The 18,405-nt window shown below is 34.2% G+C and overlaps 1 long non-coding RNA gene across 3 annotated transcripts; it reads left to right on the top strand.

The window, feature by feature from the left end:
• Positions 1-12,097: 12,097 nt before the first annotated feature.
• On the top strand, positions 12,098-17,977 carry LOC137488088 (uncharacterized). Of its 3 annotated transcripts, none has more exons than XR_011006987.2 (6): positions 12,098-12,146; positions 13,422-13,455; positions 14,821-14,876; positions 14,970-15,120; positions 15,232-15,308; positions 16,632-17,977. It is a non-coding gene; the product is annotated as an uncharacterized lncRNA (long non-coding RNA). The 3 variants fall into 3 exon arrangements; XR_012393311.1 differs by lacking the exon at positions 12,098-12,146 and adding an exon at positions 12,692-12,816; XR_011006986.2 differs by lacking the exon at positions 12,098-12,146 and adding an exon at positions 12,692-12,829.
• The last annotated feature ends 428 nt before the right edge of the window (positions 17,978-18,405 follow it).

The following is an 18,405-nucleotide window of genomic DNA, read 5'->3' as shown; positions in this document are numbered from 1 at the left end:
ATTCTGTTATTATCTGTTAAAAGTTCATTTGTATTAATTTGTACGTTGAGTTAAAAAAAGGTTTGAATTTCTATAACTAACGTGCAAAAGATATAGCCCTTTTCACAGTAATTTGCTGTAATCATGCTACCTGCCGTAATTTCACAATAAAATTATGAATACAACATATTACTGTGAATTTTTCAGTTAAATACTGTGAAGGGATACTATTGTAATTTACTGTGAAAAATTACAGTAACTTGTTGTGAAAACCTGGAAATTTTTTACAGTGTATATAAAAATACAAATAATTTAAAAACAAGAGATTTTTTTTTAGAAATGCTTAGCTTCTACTATATAGGTTAACAAATATTTAATAAATATATAAATAATAATAATGATGATGATGATGATGATGATAATAATAATAATAATAATAATAATAATAATAATAACAACAAGTTGACATGGTGGCTAAGTGGTTAGCACCGTTGCCTCACAGCAAGAAGGTCACTGGTTCGAGTCCCAGGTGCTCCAGTTTCCCCCACAGTCCAAAGACATGTGGTATAGTTGAATTGGATGAACCTAATTGGCCGTAGTGTATGTGTGAATATGGGTGTTTCCCAGTACTGAGTTGCAGCTTTAAGGGCTTAGTTCAATCCACTGTGGCGAGCCCTAATAAATAAAAGGCTACGCCAAAAGAAAATGAATAAATGAACGAATGAATGAATGAATCAAGTATTTGTTCAAACGATCATTTTGAATGCACAAACAGTTAAAAATAATTTAAATAAATTAAAATAAAAAATAATAATACAAATAATTGAAAAACAAGGCATTTTATCAAGAACACTTAGCTAGTTTCTGCTAAATAATAGTTAATAAATATATAAGATATAATAAACTATAATAATAATTATAATAAAAACAATATATAATTACTAGAGATGCACCAATACCGATAACTTAAAATACTCGTACTTGTATCATACATGAAATGCCGATACCATACACCACACCACTCAACGGTTTTTCACTATGTGGATGTGATTAATTGTCCTACCTGACTTCAATGTCTCAATGTAGAAATGAATGTATTTAATATTAAAAGCTTAGTCATTACAAACAATCCATTTATAAAATACATAATTAACGAATCTAAAGGCTACTGAAGAATAAATCCAATATGCAATATGTACAGCACAAGGAAAACTTTTCCTTTAAATGTCCATGCTTAATCGGTAATAAGCTTGCCGACAGCTAGCTCTCTGATAACTCTCACATGGTCGCCGACTGAAGCCAAGCAGGGCTGCGCCTGGTCAGTACTTGGATGGGAGAACACACAGGAAAGCTAAGTTACTGCAGGAGGTGGTGTTAGTGAGGCCAGCAGGGGGCACTCAACCTGTGGTCTGTGTGGGTCCTGATGCCCTAGTATAGTAAGAGACTCTTCCATCTTTCCGATGAGAGGTCCTGACTCTCTGTGGTTGTGGAAAACCCCAGGATGTCTTTCGAAAGGGGTTCAACCCCGGCATCCTGGCCAAATTTGCCCACTGGCCTCTGTCTATCATGGCCTCCTAACCAACCCCATTTTATAATTGGCTTCGTCTCCTCTCCACCAATGAGCTGGTGTGTGGTGTGGTCTGGCACAATATGGCTGCCGTTGCATCCTCCAGGTGGATGCTACACAATGGTGGTGGATGAGGAGATTTCCTCCAATGTGTAAATTGCCTTGAGAGTCTAAAAATACACTATATAAATGTAAGGAATTACTACTATTATTAGTATTATTAATAAAATCTACCGATTTACAGGGTTATCAGCAATTTGTTTATATTTTTGGCTTGAAAAAGCCTTCTGTTAAAGATTTAGTTTATTTTCAGATTTTCATCCTTGCTACAGGCAAAAAATAAAACCTTTCAAATGAATTGCACTTTCATTAAAAGCAGATCTAAGAAATATTGGAATCTCTACTCGGTATCGGCAAGTACTCAACATAAAATACTCGTACTGCTTTCGGTTTATAAAATAGTGGTATCGGTTCATCCCTAATAATTACTGTATGAATTAAAATGAATTACCTGTGTGGTTTAACCAAACCCCAGTATTCTACAGTGGCTGCATATGTAAAAACAACAAAGGAAAGCCAACAATATATTTCCACTATAGACGGAATTGACAAGCCATATTCCACAGAAAAGACGCAAACACATTATATGTAATTTAATGCAAATAAGGTCCAAAACAGAAGTTCCCTCGTCTATACTGTATACCTTTCCAGAGTTCATTAAACTTCACATTAGCCTTTAACTGACAATCATCAGCATATCCTGAAAAGCAGATTTCTGGTACACAAGACATCGTATCCTCAAATTATACCCATACAGGCCTGGAGGAGATGGTGTTTGTACTTTCCGGGGGGAATAACCGGAGATAATAACGCCACTCATTTAAGGCCAACCCTGCAAAAAAAAAAAAAAAAAAATCCTCGACCAGTACCTGTCTCCCGAGTGTCATAAAGAGCCTTTCTTGTTCTGCCTGCATGTCAAAACTGGGGTTTGTCATTTGCACACAGCAGTCCTTAATTACAGGCTTTTAAGCCGCACTTCAGGACCACAAGCCTGTGAAAAGTTCTGAATTTCCTCTCTAGAGGGCTGACAGCAACTGCCGCTAAATGGGTGTAAAGCGACAAAAAAAAATTTCAACTCGGCCGACAAATTAGATATGTCTGCGCTGGCCACAGATGGGTGCCGTTAACCTGTCGGGACACAGTGTCACGACATTAACGCACATTGTCTGTGGCTCTCTGTCACCGCCGCGCACCTCAAACGCTCGGCAGCCTTCATTTAAACTAATGTAATTAGGGGCTCTCTTTGTGCTGAGTGGGTTGAGTCACATGACATTCTCGTACATTTGCATAATTCTAGAGTAGTTCAAATAAGGAAAAAAGAACACTTCATTCTGTTTGGGGGTCAGTTAAATAATCACATTTTAAGGAGTACTGTTTTATCATATGCTAATATTTAGACAACGAAGCCAACATATTGCGAAAACTTTTAAATCGTTAAAAAATGTACTTCAGGCAAGCACTAAAACTACAAAAGAAAGTCATAGAGTCTCTTTGTTAGTGTAACTATATGTTTAACTAAAAAAATACTGGCCAAAGTTTTTAGAACTCCTGACAGATCTGAAAATATTTACCTGCTTTGCTTCTAAAACATGATTTAATTTCATAATACTCATGAAACATGCAGACAGTTGCTCTACACTCAAAAAATGATGTTCTCGGTTTAAACTACTTATATAAAATGAGCTGAAACAACACATTTCTGGAATTTTTTAGGGGGACAAGTTAATTGTTTTATGTTCAATCCACTTAAATATGTAAAAATTAATGATGTAACTTAATTCCTTCACGTTGTCCCAAGACAAATCTATTGTGTGGAACCCAGCATTTTTACAGTGTATAACCAATATCAGGAGAAGTGAGTCTTTTTTTATCTATTTAATTTCAATACTTGGTATGTTGTTCACATTTTGCAGCAATTAGAGCAGCACATATCTCTACCAGCAGAGTGTTTATCGAGCATAATAAATACTTTGTAGTTATTTCATCCATTTTATGTGTTTTGCATGACCAATACAAGAAAAATAACTGAAACTTCTCAAATATGGCAAGTGTTCAATTCATTTTGACCACACTGTACATACATTAATTAAATAGTTTGGGTTATGATGAAGGTTTAGGAATAATTGTGTGTAATTATGCCTAATTTATTGTTGTTGCTATTGTAAATATATTTGTAATAAGGACCCCATTAATTAAAATGTGACCAATTTATTTTAGTATGGATGCACGATATATTGGGGGCCATATTGTTCATTCATTCATTCAATCATTTGTCTATTTTCCATTGGTTTAGTCCTTGATTATCAGGGGTCGCCACAGCGAAATGAACCGCCAACTATTTCAGTATATGTTTTATGCAGTGGATGCCCTTCCAGCTGCAACCCAGAACTGGGAAACATCCATAAACTCTCACATTCTTATACACACTAATACACTATTTTTTATTACTCAATTTTGTTAGTCCAATTCATCTATAGTGCATGTTTTTGGACTGTACGGAAAACCAGAGCACCTGTTACTCGAACCAGAGAGCCAATATCTGCAAGCCAATAAATTATTTCTTACTTACACAGGCTGATCCACTTCAAATGCTTGCTGCCTGCCACTTATTATTATTGTACTGGCATTCTGATTTTGGTTAACGCTTAGTTAACTTAACTTACTCTTTTTTGGACAAGCTTTTAATTAACAGTATGATGATCTGGTTTCACATTTAGTGTTGTTTGTACTTGGATTTTAACCTGTTATCATAATAATTTATTTTACTGAAAAACACTTTATGACTTCTTGTCTATAAAAGGTGCTATTTAAATACATTTTTACTTTCTAGGGCTGTGCGATAATTGAAATCGAATCACAATCGTGATTTGAAATGTTACGATTAGCTAATCACAAGAGGCTTCGATTTGAAATATGTATTATTTAATTTCCCCCACCCAGAGCAAATGAGTGCATGGCGTCTGTGTGTGATAGTCTTACTAACCAATTGAGTGTGCACACTTTCGTTCTGCCCAATCAGAATTGTCAAACCAAACTATGAGAAACACCAACGAAAACAGGAAAGCTTGGACGAGTGGGATGATGGTGTCTGCCGCTTCAGAAGCATTAATAGACGAATTAATATCAAAGAAAAACAGCACATCGGTAATATGGGAATATTTTGGTTTCAAAGTCACAAAAAAATTTAAGTTTAATGTTTTGATATCATCATGTTTTTTTTTGTGTGCATTTACAGCTCGCAATGCTGCTATGTGCGTCATCTGTAGTGACTGACTGAAATGTAATGTACTATAAAAATATTATTTGTCATTAAATTTTTATTGTTATATATAGATGCGTTAGTTGCAGAATTTTAAAGCAGTTTACCAATTTAAATGATTCTTGTTGAATATTACATCATTCAAATTTATTTGTGCTTACTGTTTGCTCTAGAGAAAAATTAGTGTTTAATTTCTGAATGAAAAAACTAATTTGAATAAATGTTTAAGTAAATCAATACATTTTTAGTTTCTTTTTTAACTATGATACAATTATTGAGCTAAACTTGACTACAAAATAAAATAGCAAATCAAATTATATTAATAATATCTGTCAAAAAAGAAAAATAAATAAATAAATAATAAAAATTGCAATTAGATATTTTCTCCAAATCGCACAGACCTATTACATACTTTCCTTAGTGTTTTGTTGCTTTATTTATGCATAATTTTTATTTTGTCAGGCAGTAGACCTTATGGGGGAATTACCAACCTACTTCACACATGACGTCACATGGGTTCAACCGCACATACCAGTTGCAAACAAAGACCAGTTGCTATAGCAAACATGTCGTATTGTTCGGTAGGATGCCAAAATGGAAAGTTCAACAATAGAAAACTTCAACTTTACTATACACCACACTGCTTTTAATGCCAACCGCAGACATCTTTGGCTAACATCCATCAGAAGAGCTGAAGAGAGTGAGGACCTAATTCAAAATTACTTGACTCTGCAGTTCTTATTTTATATCAGGTAAGTTCACGCTATGCTGAGTCATACACATTACCTCGATGTGCATGCATCCTGAATGTTTACAAACCAGTAATTCGTCTAATTACAGTACAAAAAAAGAAAGTAGGCTATAGGAAAGAACAGTTGATTAATAGTTCAAACTCTGAATTTTTTTTATATAATGAATTGTTCACTGTGTGTTTGCCTTTTGTTTTTGCAATAATCCGGAAAACAAATTATATTTATAGTTATCAGCTAATATATTGGCTATACGCCTCAACATCTAAAGAGTTATCGGTTATCATCCGTATAGGTCACAAATTCCATATCAGTGCATCTCTATTTTGTCCCTAGCAATACTTTCCTTGGTAAATGTAGCCAGCATGTAACACTGTGAAACACATATACAGGCCTCAAGGTAGCGCGGCAAGAACAGACAATATGGTGTTTAGCTCAAAACGCCCATTCACACGAGAAACCAGATATTTCACAGCACAGGATGAAGTCAAATCCTCGACAAACTCCACTGGAAGAGCCATTTGCACTGAAACCGTACCTCGAGTGTTTGACCCAGATTTGGCAACAGACAAGTTTAGAGTGACCCTGTGACACCCAACAGCCTACGAGTGCGTTCAGATGCTTTTGTGTTCCTGATAACACTCTCTTCCACATTCTCTTACAGGTTTCTTGTTGTGAAATATAAAAACATATTTTTCTTGTCCCTGTAGACTCACCAGTGTTTACTTCATCCATGTGGGCTGCATCACACGAAATGCATTAAAATGTTTTGTGTGTGTGTGTGTGTTATAGAGCTCAAAGGTTTCTACTTTTTTTCCTAAAAAATAGATAATGTGCCCATACATAGGCACTCAGCAAATGCACACAAGGGAAAAAAGCTGTTTACACCTGGCACTGAATCTTGAACTACCTTTATTCTTTATTTGGTACTGTCCATTGAGTTTAACTTATAATGTTATGACTACGTTGTATAGATATATATATATACGTGTGTGTGTGTGTGTGTGTGTGTGTGTGAGTGTGTGTGTGTGTATACACACACATACATATATATATATATATATATATATACATATATATATATATATATATATACATACATATATATTGAATACATATATACATATATATGAAGATTTAGTAGGTTATATGCAGCTCTATGTCCACCAACAATGAAAAAATACTGGGTTCCACACAATCATTTTGTGTTAAGACAACATAAATGAATTAAGTTAACTTCGTTTTTTTTTTTTTTTCCCAAATTTAAGTGGGCTGAACATAAAACAATTAAGTTGTCTCAACGAAATCTCAAGAATTGTGTTATTTTAGCTCGTTTTAAATAATGAACAAGTTTGAACATCAAAATTCTCTACATACAGTGCTTAGCATAAATAATGTGCGGTTAGATAAAAGTTAAATAAAGTTCGGTTATTTATGTTTTTCGCATCCACAAAGACGTTTTGAGGCGTGTTTTGACAATTCATGGCCACCATACAAGAAAAAAGACACAATCCTCAAAGAAACTAATACACTTGGTCTCGCAACACAAAGCCCTTCTTCTTCAAAGAAATCAGGAAAATGGTTTAAAAAAAATTATAAGTGGACAAAGGAGACTGATTATTCAAAGTGCACATGAGGTGTGCAAACATTGCGCATGTGGTTTGAAAACCATTACTGTGCTGATGAAATCTGAGACGCGCTGAATACATACCTCAGCACACACATGAAAAACCTAAGTACACTTTGGCCTTAATGGATGAAATAATTCAAGCAGGATTTTTTTTTTCATCTATACTAAATTTCCTTGCAAAATTTTAGCCATTCCCAGCGTGTCCTTTCCTTCATATCACGCTTGGTTTTGTTTTGCATAAATGTCAAACTTGCTGCTTGAAAGCATTTGCATTGATTTACATTGAGGTTTTAAACATGGCCATTATAAATCTGTCACCCTCAGGACACCCCTAGCCCAGCACTCATCCACCTATAACGTATTTCTTAAGAGCATTTTGGACGTAGGCCAGGAAAAGTCACTTCAGGATTATCTAAAGGTTTAGCAGGAGTGATGAGTGAATTCAGGCTTGAGAAGACATATCAGACTGCAGCTTTAATCTCCCGGCTCGCAATATCTTTTTCTGCTTTCTTATTTATTTCCACATTATATAAACTAAACTATAATTAGCTGTGTATATACAAGTGAAGTCATAATTATAATTTTTTTTTTATCAAATATTTCCCAAATTATGTTTAATAGAGCAATTAATTTTTCACAGAATTTACTATAATATAATTTTGTTTTAGCTAAAATGAAAGCATTTTAATGTCACAAATTTTAGCCCCCTTAAGAAATGTTTTTATTTATTTATTTATTTATTTTTTTGATAGTCTACAGAACAAACCATCATTATACACCGACTTGCCTAATTAAACTAGTTAAGCCTTTAAATTGCTCTTTAAACTGAATACTACCATCTTGAAAAATATGTAGTAAAGTATTATGTAGTCATCACGGCAAAGATAAAATAAATCAGTTAATAGAAATGAGTTATTAAAACTATCAGGTTTAGAAATGTGTTGAAAAAAACTTTGTTAAAACAAAATTTGGGGGGAAAAATATACAGGGGGCTAATAATTTGGACTTCAACTGTATACATGCAGCTATGGGGGAAAAAAAAAAAAAAAAAAAACGAAGAGACCACTTGAACATACTCATAATGTTCTCATTTACACAATGACGTAGTCGAAGACAAAATATTTTCTCTGCGTTTTAAAAGAAAGTTTCACTTTTACACAAAAACTTTGTAAAAATATCCGCAAATACACATTAGGGGTGTCCAAATTATTAGTTTTTTCGATGCACCATGATGCAGACGTGGACAATTCGATATCAGTTCAGCAATAGATCCTAACCAGTTTAATAGGTACTGACGTCATTTATCTCATATGCGATATTTCACGATAGAATACTGAGTGAGGGAGGCCTTTACTTTACTCAAAACCGATAGTTCCCCACTGATTAAACACTGATAAAGTTCTTCACACCTATGACGGAAAACCTAGATTTTCACAGAGCTTGTGATGAAGATAAGGATGTTTTTAATGCAAAATAAAATTAAGGATTGGCATTAAATTAATTCATTCATCGATATTCTTTTCGGCTTAGTCCCTTTTTTGATCCGGGGTCACCTCAGCGGAATGAACCACCAACTTATCTAGCACGTTTGTACACAGTGAATGCCCTTCCAGCCGCAACCCCTCTCTGGGAAACATCCTCATACACTCATTCAGGAACATAAACTACGGACAATTAAGCCTACCCAATTCACCTGTACCGCATGTCTTTGGACTGTGGGGGAAACCGGAGCATCTGGAGGAAACCCACACGAACGCAGGGAGAACATGCAAACTCCACACAGAAACGCCAACTGATTCAGCCCAGGTTCAAACCAGCGACCTTCTTTCTCTGAAACAACAGCACTACCTACTGCACTACTCTGTTGCCCTGGCATTAAATTAACCTGCTTTATTTTATTGGTTTAATGAGGGCGCCTCATTTTTGACTTAAACGGTGAACAATACAAAACTCTAAGACTACAGAAAGATTGAAAGATCTGAAAACACTTTAAACATTTGGTTTTAAACATTTTATGCTCTGAATGACATTTTATTTTAAATGTACTAATAGAATAAATATCAGCATTTGTACTCAAACATATAATTATAAAATGGAAATCAACAGAAACTGAAATACTATTTTCATATATACAAACACCTTTTCTCTCATACTGGAGCAGATTCTGCATCTTTCAAATTTCTGCATGTACTTGACCTCTGTTATTACTGCCTGTCCTCCTTTGCACATAGTGAAAAACTGTAAATGATGTGACGATACAAATGATAAACAAAGGTAATCGCTTAGCAGAGTTGTCTAAAGTTTCTGTTTATGATGCATTTTCAATGAAAATGGTCCCTAACTGCAACAGACGGCACTTCATCTTGTCCAGCGGGTTTCCGCTTCTGCGCCACATTCACATCGAGGCTTGGTTTTAATCACTCAGCGTGGTGTAAGCTACAAAGGTCAAGCTCATTGATTAAGTGGATAAAAGGGTGACTTGTCATCCCTCATGCAGGACGGATAGATGCTCTGTATTTTTTCAGCAAGGGACAGTCATTTATAGGGCCAGGCCCATGGGGTTTAGACTGTCTGTGCAGTTGTTCTGAACTACAGTGTGAAAAGAACACGTTCCAGCATGCATTTTCTTAAGGAATTGTATCCTTGATCAACCATTCTTGTAAATTGTTACTGTTTTTAGGGTGACTTTTTTTTTTTAAACAAGAGCAGCAGTAATATATATGATATTGTAAAATTAATTGGAATGAGCTTCACCCAAATAACACAAATTGTGTCATAATAACAGCATTACATTTTTTAAATAAGTCAATAAAATGCATGTATGCTATTAACCCTATCACCCGTACGATCACACTAGTGTGATTAGAACATTCAGAGCACACGTCATCAACTGCTAAAATTTAAATCTGAGGACGAGCGCTGAGGAACAGAAAGAGGTGCACAGAGCTTGTCATAAATCACAATTTAATTGTGCCTTTAAACAAATAACACTTATTTTAGGTTTCAGCCATTCAAATACACATAACTACAAGCAAAACCTACCATTTAAGATTTGTAAAATATAAATGGATGTTTATGGAGACAGAGATAAGCTATATTTCAATATAACTGGACTATGTGCTTTATTCATGTGAGAGACACACTGTTTATGTTAATAGAATATTTTTTCTATTCCTCTCCCAGATAAATAGTTGCTTACCTCTATGTATTTCGGCAGAAAATTATGAATAAACATGACTTAAATTCAGCAGCTCGGATCTCTCCAGTGGTTGTTGCTAGAAGAGATATTGGTGCGATCAGAAGTTAAAAAGTAATTTATTAAAATTATTTCTAAATAAGTATTCATAATATTTATATATTATTACTATTATTATTATTATATATTATTATTATTTGTTGTTGTACAGTGTCACAAAAATGTGCTATATCGACGCGAGTATCCTCAGCTGTATCCCATCTAGACTTTACTGCCCTACAGAAGAGGGTGAAGTCTAGATGGTATACAGCTGAGGATACATCAATATAGCATAATTTTTTATGACACTGTACAACAAATAATATTTTTACATTACCGTGAGGGCTGGGTTTAGGTAGGTGTTAATGCTAGTAAAATACAATTAATGCGTAATTTAATAAATAATATAAACACTTCTTAACTTCTGATCGCAGCTGTATTCCTTATAGCAACAACAGCGGCACCCATTACCCATCATATAACAAATGATACAAATATCATTTACGTTTTATCACATATTTGACAATCAAAGTATCAGAAATGTCACAATATAATTAAAACATTTGTCAATATTTACAGAAAGTGGCAAAAGGAAACAAAACACGATATATACATAGATCAATTGGGCTGGTGGGTCAGATGATAAACTTGTTACGTCACCTTGGAAACTTTAGAATGCAATAAATTCTAAGCAGGGGTCACAAAAAAACTTGAGCAGGCGGATCAGCTGTAGTATTTAAAACTCACGCATGAAAGGGTTAAAAATAATTAACATATATGTATTCTATTAAAAAAATTAACAACACATTACATCTCATATGATGCAGAACAATAAAAATGTCTAATAATAACTATACCATGACAACAAATGATAATCAATATGTGTTATTTATTGTGAGTGAGTGAGTGAGTGAGTGAGTGAGTGAGTGAGTGAGTGAGTGAGTGAGTGAGTGAGTGAGTGAGTGAGTGAGTGAGTGACCCTAAAGTTGTGGGTATAAAAATTATGATGCTTCTGAAATAGCCCCCATTCTCAAAAAAGACGTTTGGTGTTTGTTCAAATTACTTATTTAAAATAAGCTGAAACTCAATATTAGAGGATGTTTTGGGACAACTTAATAGTTTTATGTTTTGCAGCGCCATTGATCATTAATTTCAGTGCCATTGATGTGATTTAAGACATGTGAAGAGATGATGCCAACCACAGAACACTTCTAAAGGAATCCATAATCCTGGACCAGGCCGTATCCTGAGCAGATGCTGTGGCGGTTATGACCCCAGTGACAGACGAGTCTCTGCATTGATCCCATGGCCCTGCCTTAACACCCGCCAGTGACCTACTCATACCTGCAGCTCCTCCACGATGAATGTCCACACTGTAAATGCGAATAGTATTCCTTACTATCAAAATTCTAGTGTGTTTACTTAATTTTAAGCTAATTGTTGAGTTTACTAGAAATTCATTAGTGTTGCTGACATAGTAAGGTATAAAGTTCCCATAACTAATGTAATTTGAGTAAAATTGCTTATAAGGGCTAAGCCATGCTGTTACGCATGCGTACTGGGTGGTGATTTCCCATCCCCCATCCCGAGTCACAACCAACCGCCACCCAGCACCGCCATTGAAGGACAGGATTTCATATTGAGAAGATGTACTGCTGTAAATCAAGGTAAACTTTTCGTTTTAATTACTACTTTGATTTTATTTGTATAGTATCAGTAATCTGTTTATTTCCTGCACTTTGTGAAATTGTTTGCTGTTTTGTGAACTAATTAATAGCCCATGATGTTGTGACTAAACGTTTTGACCACTGCACGTTATTTGCAATACTGTCTACTTTACTAGATAAGCTATTTTTAGCTGCTTAGTCCTTTTTAATAACTATTAATAATTTGTAAAGTTAGTAGTAATTTGTAAAGTGGGCGTTATGCTTTAAAAGAGCGGGCCGCGCCATTTTAAATGATGCACTGAGAGAGCAAGAGCACGCGCAATGATCAGTTCAAATAGATGTAAAGTTAACACATAGCTGTAGGTCTACATTTTTAAAAAAGAAAACGAAACCTATTTATCCGCATTACAAATACTGTAACGTTAGTTATCGCTGAACTTTAGTGGCGCTTGTTGTGACGAAAATATGCGTGTTTTTTTTTTAAGATTTACTTTTATGAGATCACCTGCAGGAAGCAGGTGAGGAGATCAGCTGTGATTCGGTCCGGCGTCAGCGAGCGGCTCATGACCAGACCAGTCGTTTTTTTCTCCATGATCGCCGGGGCAGCAGCAGTTTTAACCCGCCGAGGCTTTTAGAACATTATAAAGCAGTTTCAGCTCAAAATGGACCCGTGAGTGTCGTAGGTAATTTAGGATTTCGATGCGATTACGATTCGTGTCACTGTATGAGGCAGATACATATTTACACATGATGCTAAAGTGTGCTTATGCTAACAATCCCTATGAAACTTAAAGTTAAACTTATGAAAATGCGAGAGATATTTAATTAACTCATTATGTTTTATATGCTATTTGTCTTTTCTTTATGCCGTTTTGAAGGTTTATTCCAGTGTTGCCGTTACGTTATTGAGTGTTTTGTATTGCTGTAATGACAAATAAATCTGACCAGACGCGACTGAATATGTGTGATGGATAACGTTAATGATGAAGTAATATAACTCGTACAACCAAGCACAGAAACATCCCTTTGTTTGCTCAATATCACACAAAGGCATCAACAAGCCTTTGTTATAAGCAAACTTTCTGTAAAGAAACAGGCTTTGCCAAACCTGTTAGTTTGCACTTTTAAAGAAGGTTTCACTAATTTTTAACAATTTAGGGCAAATAAATTTGAACAATTACAAGGTTGTTTAAAATGTAGCACACCATTAGAGTATTGTGAGTGGCATATTTGGTTTGTAATATCATTATACCCTTTATTTATTTTTTATTTCAGACTACCAGTTTGTGAGCTGATATGCAGTGGAAATGTAAGTTTTGCACTTACACATCAAAGAAAACTTTTTGAACAATACCGCACAAGCCATAGAACATATTCATGAATTGTTCTATTAACGTTACCTTGTCTCCATACTGAGTGTCAGGGTAATTTTAAATCGTTTAATGCATTAAAAGTACATTTAACAAAATTATCAGCAAAGAACTGCATGATCAAGAATAGTCAGAATATTTTGTCCATTTGAATAATCATCTGAGGACTAGTTAGAAATAGGGTTGTTGTGTTGTGATACCATTAATTTATGTTACAATACTATACCAGCTGAAGTATGGTGATACCAAGTAGTATTGCAATACTGTAATTCATAACTTAAATCCATGAAATAAAGAAAAATGTCAGAAATAATATATTGTATATGTTATTATAGGCCTACTTGAATTTAAATAATTCCCTTATTGTTGAAAAAAGTATTTGCACATCTCTTCACCTAAAATGTATTCATTCCAGCAAAAAAAAATACATTAAAATAAAGATACATAAAGAAAAGAGCATTTTTCCAACAAACCTAGGCTATATGAAGTGGTCAAAAATTGTTTCCTGTTGCTATTTTGGGTTTTTCATCTATCATACTTTTTTCACACTTATTATTGGATAAGAATCCAAAGTAATTCAAAATTTCACTTCATGAGTCATTCTTTTTAATAGATTGTCACGGTTGTTGTAGCTATTATATCATATTGACAGGAACAGAAATAAACGAATTCCGATTCAAAATGAACCATCACAAAATATGCAATAGGCTACTATAAAAGGTGCAAATTCTACAGTTTTACAACCTTAGAAGGCTCCATAGACTATTAAAATACAATGATCTATTGTTGCTGAATCGTGTAAGTATTTTAGTGACTTTTTCACATGCAGCATTATGTATTGTAGGCAGACTGTTAATGACAATACTACCGTTTACAAACTACAGTGGCACCGCCAGTATCTTGGAGCCATAGTATCACGATACTACCATAGTACCGGTAAACCGTGCAACCCTAGTCAGAAAGTTCAGTGTCCTTTTAAAGACATCAATTGAGACAAATATTTATTCCACTTTTAATGCGCATAAAAGTAAGGCACACCAGCAACAATGCCATGATTATATTTAATCGGGGGTTGTGTTTATTACTGTTTGGTGACAAGTATAGCTCATGCTTTTGATGACAGGCGCCGGGAGTATTTGGCAGCTTTTATTATTCAAGAACATTTAACTATGTCATGTTAAAGTGTAACATCTGTTGCTAAATGGCATTGCATTGTATCATTGCATGTGTTTCTGATTTCTGTTTTTTGTTTTAGAATATCGCTTAGCCATGTCAATAACACTTTACGTTTTTGTGCACAACAGTGACATCCAGAAGGAAGTCATAGAGGAAACACCAGCTGATGCAAGTGCTGCAGAAGGTTTGTTTTCTTTTCAAAACTTTGTTTGATTTTGTGAATTTGTGTTTTTGAATGTTATTAATGACTAATAATGTTTTGATTGGATCTTTGCAGAATTCAATCGAATATCAGGAAGAAATGTGAGATCCAAGTTCTGCCAACGCGGCATTGGACACACACTGCTCGTTTGATTGAAATAAAAAAAAAAAACAGGAGAAAATTGCAGAAGAAAACTAGAAGAAATTTTCAACATGTTAATTCAAAGGTATTTTTGTGACATCATCTTTGAATCATAATTTGCATTTGATTGCAATAAATTGCATTCGATGTTTACATTGGGCTATAATGCATGTCTACCTGTCTTTACTTTTTCAAGGTCATCTGGCAGCAGTTCTCCGGGGTCTTTCAGTCCTTTAGAGGGATGAGTCTAAAGAAATTTTCAGGATGTGTTTTGTAAGTAGTATTATTGTTTCTGCTTTCTTAGACTGGAAATGAAGCAGTCATTCCAGTTTACTTCACTTATTAATAAAAAATTTCAATTTTATAAAAATAAAACAAATGCATTTAATGTAAGTATTTGAAAGTAAGAGGGATGTTATATTATGGCCTTTGGAGCAAGAGCATTGCTATGTTGCAAATACAGCAGCTTGTGCCGTCACAGGGTCAGTTAGCTTCATAGGCCAGTGAAGTAATGAATGCATTTCTTTAATTTTTAAACACACTTGTTTTGAAAAGGAGGAAGATTAGCTTGAAAAAAAAATCTTAATAAGTGTAATACCTATGTAATATGTTGAGAGAAATATAATTTCAGTTGAAAGAACCTGCTGGATTAAGATGTAAAAAGATAGTGTTAAAAGCCACAAAGTCAAAGATGCTCCGTATTATAACCAACCCTGTGAAGTCACCTGCTGTGGGATTGTAGATGGCTGCACCCTTGTTCTAAAAGCCATACTAAAACATCAATTTTCTTATTAAAAAATAGTTATTAATACATTTTTAAAAAGTGTGCTAAATAATGCAAACTTGACTCACTGCTTTAATCTAGCAAAACCAAATGCATTCATGAATCGGTTCCCAATTTATTAAGTTTTCCCTACAAAATATTTATATTGATTATGTAGCACCAATTGGTCTCTCACACATTTGCATTTAATTTCTTTAAAATGTTTTAAAAGTACTTTTACTGCAGTTTGTTTTATTACATTACAGTGTTTCTTTAATTTAAAAAAAATGTATTGTTCCTTTAGAATAGTATCATGTTCAAGATACTGGAATTTAGTACCAATCTCTGCTGCAATTTTAAGCAGCAAATTTCCTGCTAACATTTTAAGCACTTTTGAGCACATTTTTAAACAGCACTGTTTTGCCATTCTGTTCACATGCTTAACAGAAATGACACTCAACAATGCTCAAATGTTAGCAGGAAATGGATGTTTTTAAAATTACAATATGGATTGGTAATAAATTCCACTATCATGACAAGCCTAGTAGAAGCAGTACAGGCAAATCCATCGTGTTGGTCTACATTGAAGAAGGAGCACCATAGCAAGGCCTTCTTATAAGAAGCATTTGAATGTAAAATGTACTATAAACACAAATAGTCATGCTAATAAGCAACTAGTTAATAGGGTAATTGGTTCCTACTAAAGTGTTACTAAATTAAGCACAAGGAATTGTATTTTTTTCACCTCTGCTTTTGGTCTCCTGGCCACTACAGGCTTTATTAGTGCCATTTTGAATATCAAACTTTACTTATTTTTCTTTCTCTATTCATAGGATGTAATTGTAGAGTCGGACTTCAGTGCAGAAGATGTTGGCCTGCTGACTGTCGTGTGTGAAGATGTCTAAAGAACCTCATTATGGATGCAATGTGGGCCTTTATACTGGAAGGAAAAGTGGTTATGGACTTTGCCACATGCAGTATGTCTCTTTTTTTGCTTTGATTTACACACTGAATTCGGACTACCCAAAGACTTTGAGCAATGCATTTGAATTTGTTCAACATGTGTTGCTTTTGCTGGGAGGGAAGCGTAATGTGTTTTATTCGGCGAGTGCCTATATACTGCTGTGCTTTATGTTTAAAGGTTCAGGTATAATGGCATGTTTAATTACAAAGTGTTGCTTTTTAACATGTTGCTGTTTGCAGTGTTACATTTAGGACTGCAGCATTTTGGTGTTTAAAACACTTTTTTTTTTTTTACCAAAAAAGTGTATTGTGATTTATAGGGTTGTCAAAAGTATTGAGTTTGGTACCAATCGGTACTGAAATAAATAAAAAACAAGTCCATCCATTTCCCACTAACATTGCAAGAACTGATTGGCCATTGTGTTCACATGCTCAGTAGATATGACTGATTGGCTTTGAAGGTCATTATTTTTACCACACTTCACCACTGTTCACCAGGTGCAAAGATACAAAGACACTGGATAACTTCAAAGCACTGTCGATCAGTCGATTCATCACCAGATAGCTTATATGTTAGCTTCTAAACAAATCAGCTATCGACATGGCTTTGAAACACTTCAGTGTCTGTGTAACTTTGTTTGAAAATGGTAAACCTATGACAGTCACAGCCAATCACAGTCATTTCTGTTGAGCATGTGAACACAGTGGCCAATCAATGGTGTTTAAGAACGAGCTCAGTAGCACTCAAATGCTGGTGGAAAATGGATATTTTTAATATTTCAGTATTGATTGATACCAAACTCAATACTTTTGACCACACTAATGTGATATTTTCTGTAGGAAAATCTAAACTACACAGTCTAACAAATTAGCTTTAAAGCTTAATATCTGTTCCTCTGTGAGTGTCTATATGCTGCCATGTTTAAGGTGCTGGTGCAATGGCATGTTTAATTACACTAATTCAAGTATCTTTTTTCCAAGTGTCAAGTATTTAAAGTTTTTTTGATAGATTTTCAAACCTTTTTGAAAACTTGTGTTTTAGGGTTGAACATGTTTATTATATTTTTTGTCTGTATTGCTGTTTACAGTATATTACAGCACTTTACAACAGGTTTTTACAAAACTGTATTGTGTACAAGTGTATTGTGATACTAAAATATCACAAGTGTATTGTGAAATTCTGCTAATTTTGTCAAATAAAATGTTTACATTTAAGACCTGTATAATGTCATTACTTGTAGGTTGAACTACATATTTTATGTTCAGTTTAATTGAAGAAAATGTGGAAACCGATTGCACGTAGTTTCTTTAGTTGACATTACTTAAAATGGTGGATTAAAACAATGTTGAGACTACTAGCATTCAAGATGTTAACTGAACATGGTAGAACAGTATTAGTTAAATAGAGTTATTAAAGTAATCTTACTATAAAACCCTAAGTAAGATTACTAAATAATGACAAGTATGTTAACTAGAATTTTCTATTAAACTTACTTAATTTTTAACAGTTAGTTTACTTTATAAGTTTTAGTTTTCTTACTTCAAGTCAATAATTAAACTTAACTTAAGATTTCCTTGTAAGTTTATATTGCAAAAATAAGGCAATCGGTTTCCAAACTTTTTTTAAGTAAACTGAACATGTTA

Source organism: Danio rerio, chromosome 17 (assembly GCF_049306965.1).
Source record: "Danio rerio strain Tuebingen ecotype United States chromosome 17, GRCz12tu, whole genome shotgun sequence".
Taxonomy (NCBI): Eukaryota; Metazoa; Chordata; class Actinopteri; order Cypriniformes; family Danionidae; genus Danio; species Danio rerio.
Note: the sequence above shows the minus strand (reverse complement) of the source record. Positions and strands in the feature narration are given on the sequence as shown.